The following is a 10293-nucleotide window of genomic DNA, read 5'->3' as shown; positions in this document are numbered from 1 at the left end:
TATTCCACAAATTGATCAATGTAAATTCTCAACTGAGATGAGGATACATTTTATGAATTCTGAATTTTGTAACATCCTCAGGAATTCCCAAAATGTTAAAAATTATCCTAATTTTAATATAGAATTCTAAGTCTCTCTTCCTCCTTCTTTCTTTTCCTCTCTCTCACACACACACATATACCTCATACATACCAACTTATATTATGCATGTTTTAACATTTCAGAATATAGAGGACATTATACCAAGTCATCAATCTGTCAAACATTGCACTTAATGAATATTTACATTTCAAAAATTTATTTCCTCAATTTAAAACATAATAAATGTTTAAAATGTGAGTGAAGCTCTTTCTCATCATTCCACCCAACTCCAAAATCATCATTAGCCTACAATTAATGTATATTCTTTCCATAGATGTTTTTATACTTGAATATTATTTTATTAGTCTGTTCTCACACTGCTAAGAAAGACATACCCGAAACTGGGTAGTTTATAAAGGAAAGAGGTTTAATTGACTCGCAGTTCTACGTGGCTGGGGAGGGCTCAGAATAATGGCAGAAGGTGAAGGGAAAGAAAGATACGTCTTACATGGCAACAGGCAAGAGAGTTTATGCAGGGAAACTCCCATAAAACCATCAGATCTCTTGAGCCTTATTCACTACCAGGAGAACAGTATGGGAGAAAATGTCCCCATGATTCACTTATCTCCACCTGGCCTCGCCCTTGACACTTGGGGATTATTACAAGTCAAGGTGAGATTTGGATGGGGACACGGCCAAACCCTATCAGTTATATATAAAAATCTATACAGAGTATACAGAGTGGTTTTTATGTTGTGTTTTTAAATTTACATGTTCTTATACTCAGTAAACTACTTTTTGAACACTTTATGTTTTGTAGATTCATTCATATTGGTACCAATATAATTATTCTAATCACTAAATTTTTAAAATTTTGTTCTATTAAAAATATACAATGAATTTATTTTTATCAATCCCAGATAGGTTACTTTCAGCTTTCCACTAATGTCCTGTAGTATGTCATGTAGCACATGCAATTTCTGATAAATGTTTCCTTATCAGAATGCATGTGGAAGGATTCCTTTAGGGAATCAGTTTTCAACCTTTTTGATCTCTAGACCCATTTATGGTCTTAAAACGTATTGAGCGTCCCAAGGATCATCTGTTTATGGGGATTATAACTATTAAGCATTCAATATATTAAAAATCAAAATTGAGAATTGTATAAAATAGTATTTATTTCAAAAATAACAAAACAACTATTTTATGCAAAATAAAATTCTGTTAAAAATTCCTATTTTTCTAAAAAGATGTAATAAGAAAATCACATGGTTTTACATTTTTGCAACAGTTACATGCAGTTTTAATTTTGTTATATATTGCCAATGTCTCTCCAATGTGGTTTGACTTATTTATTGGCCCATTCTCAGGATCCAAGAGCTTCCACATTCCCATCAACATTTGCTAATAGTTTAATTTGCTAAGCCTATGGATATGTAATGGACTCTAGTTTAATATTATCAGTGAATTTGAGCCTTTTAATATTTTATTAGGTATTAGAGCTTCAGTTTCTCAAATTGCTTATTCAGATTCCCTTTCAAAATAGAATTTAAGTAATTTGCATACTTTATCAGTTTCAAATGTTACCAGTATCTTTTCCAAATGTTATAACTTTTTATGTGATGTATTTTGTTAAACAGATTTTTAAAATATTGTCAACACTTTCAGTGCTCTTAAATAAACTTTTTATTTCTGAATAGTTTTAGATGTAAAGAAATGTCACAGTAAACAGCTCAAGTCAGGCTTCTTGCCTCTCAGAGATGGAAAACATGAGAAGTGAGGTGTGAGTAAAAGGAAAGAGACTTTATTCAAATGCTAGCAATTGGGGAATGGCAGGCTCTTGCCTTTAAAGAACGGTACCAACTTTTTGGGCTGAGTTAAGGGGTTTAAGAAGGAAAATTTGGTGTGCGAAACATGTGGACGTGGCGCAGGAGGGTGCAGGTCTGTGTGTCTTGTTTCCATGATTATCTTGAGAACTTGCCTGACCTGAGGCCCAGTTTACATCATCCTGGTTTCAGCGCAGCAGTGGTGGGCTAACTCTTCCTAACATCCCTCAGCCTGCAGGATTCTGGATCTGGGTCTCTCTGCCTGGTTGGTTTCAAAATTGGCCCTTGGAATTTTCTAAGAAAGCACATAATTAGATAAGTGAGTATTATTCACAGAGGTGGCTGGAGGAAAAGGGAAAAACAAAGAGTTTCAAAGTATGTTTTAAGGCTGAAAGCCAGAGAGGAAAACACAATTTAAATGTATTTTGTGGCTGGGATACCTGGTTATATCACAATGATTCCACGGAGTTTCCACAGATATCATGCCCAGTTTCTCCTACTACTGGCATATTATGCTAGAATATTTGTCACCATTAATGAACTAATATTAGTGTATTATGATTATTTCATGTCCATACTTTATTCAGATTTTCTTAGTTTTTTTATGTAGTTATTTTTAAGTTCCTTTTCAGAATGTAAAATTACATTTAGTTATGGCTCCTTAGGGTCTTCTTGGCTGCGGCAGTTTCACAGACATTTCTTGCTTTTTATAACCTTGATGGATTTGAGCAGTGCTGTTCAAATATTTTGTAAAATTTTCCTAGATTGATGTTTATCTAATTTTAATCTTATGATTGAACTGAGACAATGAACTTGTTAGCGGAACACCAAAGAGGTAAAGTGCCATTCTTATCAGATCATTTCAAGGATACATACTACCAACATAACATATAACTGTTGTTAACTCTGATACCTGGCTGAGGTAGTATTGTTCAGATTTCCCAACTGTAAAGTTACTCTTTTCTCCTCTTTGTAAAGTCATAAACTGCATGTCACACCAAAAGAGAAGGCAGTTATACTTTTCCTGCTTGAGGACTAAGCATCTACATAAATCATAAATTATTTGGAATTCTTCTGCATGGAATATTTGCCTCATCTTCTACAATTATTTATTTATTTAATTACTTTTTCAAATCAGTATAAACTCATGAATATTCACTTTATACTTTGGTTGCAACTTTATGTATCTTGTTGCTCAAAGTATTGCTCCTTGGCCATTGGGAACTCATTTAGTTGGCTCCTGTGTTCCCTTGATATACCCCTCACTGTAGCTATTTTAGTACCTCTATCCTTTATGGCACTATAAGAAGCACCAGGATCACTCGATATTTTTTGTCCTGAACCTAGAAGCAGATATTTCTTCAAAGAGACCTTGTTACTTTTATTGAAGGATGATTTCAGAATCCAAGATCTGGGCACTAGGCTTGTTATGACTGCTATGGTGGCAGTGTTTTGAGGCCCACTAAGCTGCAGAACAAGACAATGTATTTGTGCATATTAATCAGTATATATACAGAGAAGTATAAATATTTCTGTGTGTATATAACACCACATATTTCAAGCTAAAAATGAGTTTGTACTGATGTTGTTAATTTTAATATATTGCACAAAGATCATTCAAGACTTCTCCCTTATTTGTCTGTAACCTCAGTCCAGCAGTGAGAAACAAGGCCTCTGCCACCTGCCATGTATGTGCTTAACTATTTGATTCTGTTATACATGTATTATGGTTTCAGAATTGTTATCATAGGAAACAAACAGCTTTATCAGGTAGAGTACATTTTTTCCCTTTAACATTATACTCTCCAGTTATTTCCAAAATTACTAAGTTCAGAACCTTTTATTCTCATTCCTCTTATTGAGACTATTTTATGTATTTGTAATGCATTTACGCTTTTTTCACAGCTTGTCTTCCAAATAGGGATAATCAGCTATCCTAAATTATTTATTTTGTATAAATTAAGGTTTATTCTTTATGCTAGAAAGGTCTATGAGTTTTGACAAATTCAGTGTCATGTATCCACCATTACCCTATCACTCAAGATGGTCTCCTTTAAAAAATCCCCTATGTTTTACTTCCCAAACACTCTCCCCACCATTAATACCAGGAAACTTTTTTACTGTGTGTACAGTTTTGCCGTTTCAAAAATGTCATCTAAATGGAATCATACATTATGTACTATTTTCAAACTTGTTTTGTTTACTTAGCAATATGTATGTAAAATTCATCAGTGTTCTGGCATGGCTCATTCCTTTTTATATCTGAATACTAGTCCATCATATTAGATGTACCACAGTTTGTTTATTCATTCATCTGTTTAAAGGACAACTTGACTGCTTCTAGGTTTTGTTGATTATGAATAAAGTTCTACAAACTTTTTAATGCTGGTCTTTGTATGAACATGCTTTCACATCATCTGGGTAAATACCTAGGAGAGAATTGCTGGATAATATAACACTATGTTTAGCTTTGAAAGAAACTGACAACCTGTCTTCCAAAGCAGATGTATAATTTTGTATTCCTACTAGTAGTTATTGAGTGTTCCTCTTCTCCATATTCTTGCCAAATATTTTCATTGTCACGTTTTTTTTTTTTTTTAATTTGGGCCATTCTAATTGTCATGTAGTAGTATGCCATTCTTGTGTTAGTTTACATTTTCTTAATCACAAATGATATTTACTTTCTTTTCATATGTTACCTTCTGAATATCTTAGATGATACTTATTCAGATTTTCTGCCCATGTTTTGAGTGTGTTGTTTTCTTATCATTGAGTTTTTAAAGCTCTCTTTATCTTACGATAAATGTTCTTTATCAGATACATGTTGCTCTTTCAATTTGTGGCTTGATTATTGATTCTGTAAATGATATCTTTCACAGAACAGAAGTCTCACAAAACTCATTGATGTATAGTGTGCCCACCTTTTTTTTTTTAATTAAAAGGCATAGAGTGAGGACTTACTAGCAATTCGCATGTCAGAACTGCAACTCTAAATCATTTTTTCAAATTTTATTTTTAATTGACGATATTTAAATATACTAAATAATTTTAACAAGTCTTTTTGGTTTTTTAAAAGTTTTTCAATGATATATGTTGTTCTGTGTATAGTATGAGACAGAAATTAAATCATACTTTTGCACTAATTAGAAAATACAGTTGTTTAGAAAATGCATCATGTTATTCCCTGCTCCAGAATACAAGCTAAATAAGGACAGATTTTTATCTTTTGTTCCCTATGTTTTTCACAGCCTATAAACAGTTTCTGACTTAGCAATAACTAAATATTTGTTGAATAAGTACATATTATTGAATGAATGAATGTGAACAAGGACCTACATCTGAGTTCTTAGGAATTTGATTTACTGCCACTTTGGTTTATTTTCTTTCCCTATGTCAATACAATTTTGTTACTATAATTATTTCATATTATGTTAATAATTGTTAATATTTCTACATACATTTTAGAATCAGAATAAAATTTCAGGGGAAACAGAATATATCAACTCATTTGAAAAGCACCTATATCCTTTTAATAGCAAACCTTTTCTGTAAGAGCGTATTTCTGACTTTATTTAGATCTTTATTTATGTCTTTGTTATGTTAACAGTAAAGTTGCAGAAAACATAAAACATCCAAACTATTTTAAACAGAACAATTATTTAATCGTTAACAAATTATGGGAAGAGTTGGAGGAGCAATGTTTAGGCTAGATCTCCAGAAATGTCTCCTTGGACAAAATCACATTACTGACCTGGCGAACTTCTACCCTTGCCATAATCAGAAACTTGGTACAGAGGATGTCCACAATCCCAGCCCCTGGCTTTATGTTCACTACACTTTTGCCATTTTGCCTGGATCAGCAAGGTGATATCATAAATGTTGGCTTCAGGAGAACACCAGCTTTACTGCGATCCAGAGTTCAGAAAGCTGTTTTGAGAATTATTGACTCCAGAGCCAAACTGGGTCTAAAAGAAATGCAACAGCAAAAGTAAATGCCTTGCACACTGGCAAAATCCCGAATGGAATTTGACTCCAAATTCAAGTCCAAGTTCAGTTGAGTACAATGCTCAAATCCAAGTTTGATTGATAGAGCTTAAATATCTTCTGGAATCTAAACTGCAAAGGAATGTGAGAAATGTGGTTTTCAGTTTTTTTTTAATTGATGCAATATAATAATGCACATTTACAAGAAAATTTAAAAAGTGGTGGTTGACCTAATTTATCTTTCTGCTACACTCTATCAAAGACTTTTGTAATTATCTCCATAAATGTGTTATCTTTTGTTAGATTTCCTTCTGACATTTTTACTGTTTTCTTTCTATTCTAAAATTGAACAAAATAAAAATAACATTTTCTAGTTTAGTATCATTTGTTATCTATTTTATAATTATTTAATATCTGAAAATGGGAGAACTTACTGGTTCTGTTGTAAATCATGCTTAAAATATTTGTGTAGGTAACATTTCATGTATAAATAATGCATTTTTTTTACTATTTTTATATTATTTATTATTTATTTATGCGTTTGTTTACTTGTGGGGGTTTTTTTTGCACTGGTTTTGTATGTAAGACCTAAAATTAAAATTCCATATTTTGTGCTTCTTTGACATCTGGTAAAATCAAGGAGGACTTAAAATTGGCTAATTGCAAGTTCTCCTGCCCATTTTTCTTTCCATGGATAAGTTCCCCAAGGCAAAATATCCACCTTGTTAAAGGGAACAGGTATAGTTTTTGCCTATTCCTGAATAGTAGGTTCAGTTCCCAGCAAGCCTGAAGAATTATTAAAACAAGACAATCTCATCCTTTACCAGGAGCCAGAGAACATCGCAACCTACCCTCTTAATACTAAAAAGCTTGCCTTCCACATCTTCTAGTTGTTCACTCTTTTTCTGAGTGTAACACCCATGCATCTCTCTGTGATATGCAGTGTCTTGTCTCCCAGGCTCTGAGTGCAGGTGACCAGTAAACTGTCAGTCTACATCTGTATAGTGTCCAGTGGTTTCTGTCTAAGTCATCCCCACAGCAATAGGGAAGAAATGCCTCCCTCAATAATAAGGGATGTGGTTAAAATTTGTTTTGGCTTTCAATTCACCTTGTTTAAAATATGGTTAAAATATGTTTTGGCTTTCAATTCAACTTGAAAACATAGGTCTTTTTACCGAAGACAATAGTCTTTTTACTGAATCAAATTTCATTTTGAGAATCTCCTCCTTTTAATCTTAATAATTTGTTTTATTACTCAATTTACCTGAGTACATGCTTTATTTCCTTTATTTCTTAAATTGGATGTCTATCTTGAATTTTCAAAAATTTTTATAGTAGTTGACGTTATAAATTTTATTATATCCCATGAAGTTGATATTTGGTAGTTTTATTATCATTCAGTTCTAAGTATATTCAAATGTCCATTTTGATAACTTCTTTGACTCGTGAGTTATATGGAAATATATTTTCTGCTTTTTTTATATGTTCTTTTATATTTAAATCCAGTCAAAATTCTGCTATGGACAGAAAACATTGTATTTATAATACTGAATCTTTGAAATGTTTTGAGACTTGCTTTAAGGCTTTGTGATTGTTTACATTTTGTAATTATTTCATGTAAGCTTTGAACTTATGTTTCTTCAAATTATTGTACACCTGCTTCTTAAATAACATATTAATTCTATGATTCTATACCTGCTTCTTAAATAACATATTGATTATGTTTCTCAAATGTCTTATACATTTCATAGTTATTTCTACTTTATTGGTCAATACTTTAGAGAGATATATTGAATTGTTCTGATATATAGTTCCTTGTTTAATTCTAATCATTTGTCTTTATATATTGAGACCATAGAATTAGCTGAAATTAAGTGTAAAATTTTCAAATCTATCTGAATAATTGAAGCTTTCCAACTACTATAACCATATCTACTTCTAAAGACACTGTTGAGTTTAATGTCTGTTTTGTGATATTCATATAGTTATTCTAGCTTTATTTTGGTGAATATACACCAGATGCATTTTTTTCCAAATAGTTTTATATAAGCTTTCCAAGCTCTTACATTATAGATATTTCTCCTATAAATTACATAATTCTTATGGTAATTTGCTTCATTTCAAACTGATGATCTCTTCCTTTCAGCTGATAAATGTTGTACTTTAATATTTATTATCATGATTGAAATATATGGCATTTTTAAGAGTCATCTTACTTCATGTCTTTTCCTGTAATGATTATCTTAAGCTTTTTTCTGCCTTTTAAAAAATTTACCGATTGAGTCTTATTCTGTTTACTGATTTTTTTCTTACATTCAACTTCTATCATTGTTGAAAAGTGCAACAATTTATATTTAATTTAAATATTTATTCCAGAAATTTTACATGGCTTAAATAGTGTAGATCAAGGTTAATCTATCTTTAATCCTGCCACTCCTGTTTCCAAATAGGGACCTTACAACACTTTTATTTTATGATTAATTGCCCATGCTCTAATGTCTTCCACATACTACACCAAGTGTGAGTGGTATAAAAAAAAAATGTGTACTTGACCTGATAATTGACTTGTTTAAAAATTTCTAATAACTTCCCAAATTTATTTAACTTACCTAAGCCAATGAGGGTTGATAATACCCCTAATAAGATACAGCAAGAGAGTATTGTAAGATTCAGTCAATTTTATTGTGTTCCACATCAACCAGCAGGTGTAATATTAATATATCTTTGCTTAGTCAAATTTTCCTTAAAGATTGTCTCAGATATCTCGAAAATCACAGAATACTAGATGAAGTTATGCACTAGATAATACTAAGATTTTTTTTTTCTTTACAGATATGGAGCCGGTGTTTAGCGTGCAAATTAAATGTTTATAAGTTTTAGTTACATCAGTTTGTGTTTAAAATAACAGTGAGATAAAATAAATGCAAGATATCCTTAAAGTTATCATAGAAATTATAATTGATGAAAAATAGTCACTTCAGTGAAATAAAAATGTTCACTTTCACTGAATTTAAAATATTGATCATTTCATATCTTTATTCTCATTATATGTTAAGAATAAGAATATTTAGATTCAGCTAAAAGAATGTCCAGACAAAAAAGCCATTGTCCTAATTTTCTTTTTTTTTTTTTTGAGACGGAGTCTCGCTCTGTCACCCAGGCTGGAGTGCAGTGGCGCAATCTCGGCTCACTGCAAGCTCCATTGTCCTAATTTTCTAAGTCCTTGCAAATGCAGGGTCAGTGTTGCCTAGGGCGTTATTTGCATGGTTAGATAAGTTGGACAATTATAGGGTTAATTTAATGTTTAAGTTCAATAATCAATTTTGAATCTCTGTCCTAAAAATTTAACAACTGAAAGAAATGAAAATACTTTAGAATGAAAAGTACTTTAAAGCCCAGCTTACTCAACTATTTCCCCATTCTATGTAGAAGACCATTTATATTCAAAAGAAGTAATCACTATTAGTAATTAATAAGTCTCAATTTGTCTGTAACTCTTCTATTCCCCTAGATTATTAAATGTTGGCCACTAGCTGAATAAAATATTTTAAGTTTAATTAGGATAAAGCAGTGAATCATAACAACCTCTCTTATTCTATATATTATTTATATTATACACATGTACACACATATATAAATCCAAAAATATACTATTCATTATAATCTGATAATATGATCTTTTTTGGTCTCAAAGTTTCAAGCAACTATCATCCATATCCATCCTCCATACACAAAACATACATCCTGCGTGTAAGAGTTGATTTTAGAGTCTCAAGTCTAGACTTCACATCAATTTCTCTTTACCTCCCTTTATTATAGCAAGCTATTAATTTAATTTCTTAAGGCGTCTTTGCATTGTGCCTTTAAAATTGAACATATTCACTATACTTTTACTTTTTATTCCAAAGTATGGAAATATGTAAAAGGGATAATATTACAGTTTCCGTAGAATTTTTTTTTTTTCATTTCTTATAGTGATTTAAAAGTCTGACTCTGAGCTCCAGTCTGTCTGAAGCTAAAATGTTAATCTGGATGCTTTCGGCCAAACTAGCTTAATTCCAGTGATTTATCAGTCACTTTAATTTAATATTTCATCAGTTCAAGGAGCTACTCATTTGCCTCAGATATTGGGATTATGTCTGGATTCTGGATAAGTTTAACGCCATTGTGGAAGGATGTGACTGTGGTCTGTGCTCGTGCTGATAAAAATATATCTATGGTTGTTTGGCACAATCTGAGGTGATTGCTCCAGGAGGCCTTTGCAGTCTTTTTCCGTTAATTCAGTTCTATCTTGGCTTTTCCTGGAGCTAATCCCCTGATGTCTCGTTGCATCTCCTATTTGATGTCTGCTTGGGATTCTTTCATACTAGCTTCTACAGTGACTTCATCAAGTGTTGGGGAA

At 31.8% G+C, this 10293-nt stretch overlaps 1 long non-coding RNA gene across 1 annotated transcript; it reads right to left on the bottom strand.

The window, feature by feature from the left end:
• Positions 1–5547: 5547 nt before the first annotated feature.
• On the bottom strand, positions 5548–6833 carry LOC134733650 (uncharacterized). The gene is made up of 2 exons (XR_010117300.1): positions 6743–6833; positions 5548–6023 (listed from the first exon to the last, which is right to left on the bottom strand). It is a non-coding gene; the product is annotated as an uncharacterized lncRNA (long non-coding RNA).
• Positions 6834–10293: the final 3460 nt, after the last annotated feature.

The sequence above is a fragment of the Symphalangus syndactylus genome, chromosome 12 (genome assembly GCF_028878055.3).
Source record: "Symphalangus syndactylus isolate Jambi chromosome 12, NHGRI_mSymSyn1-v2.1_pri, whole genome shotgun sequence".
NCBI classification, from domain to species: Eukaryota; Metazoa; Chordata; class Mammalia; order Primates; family Hylobatidae; genus Symphalangus; species Symphalangus syndactylus.
Note: the sequence above shows the minus strand (reverse complement) of the source record. Positions and strands in the feature narration are given on the sequence as shown.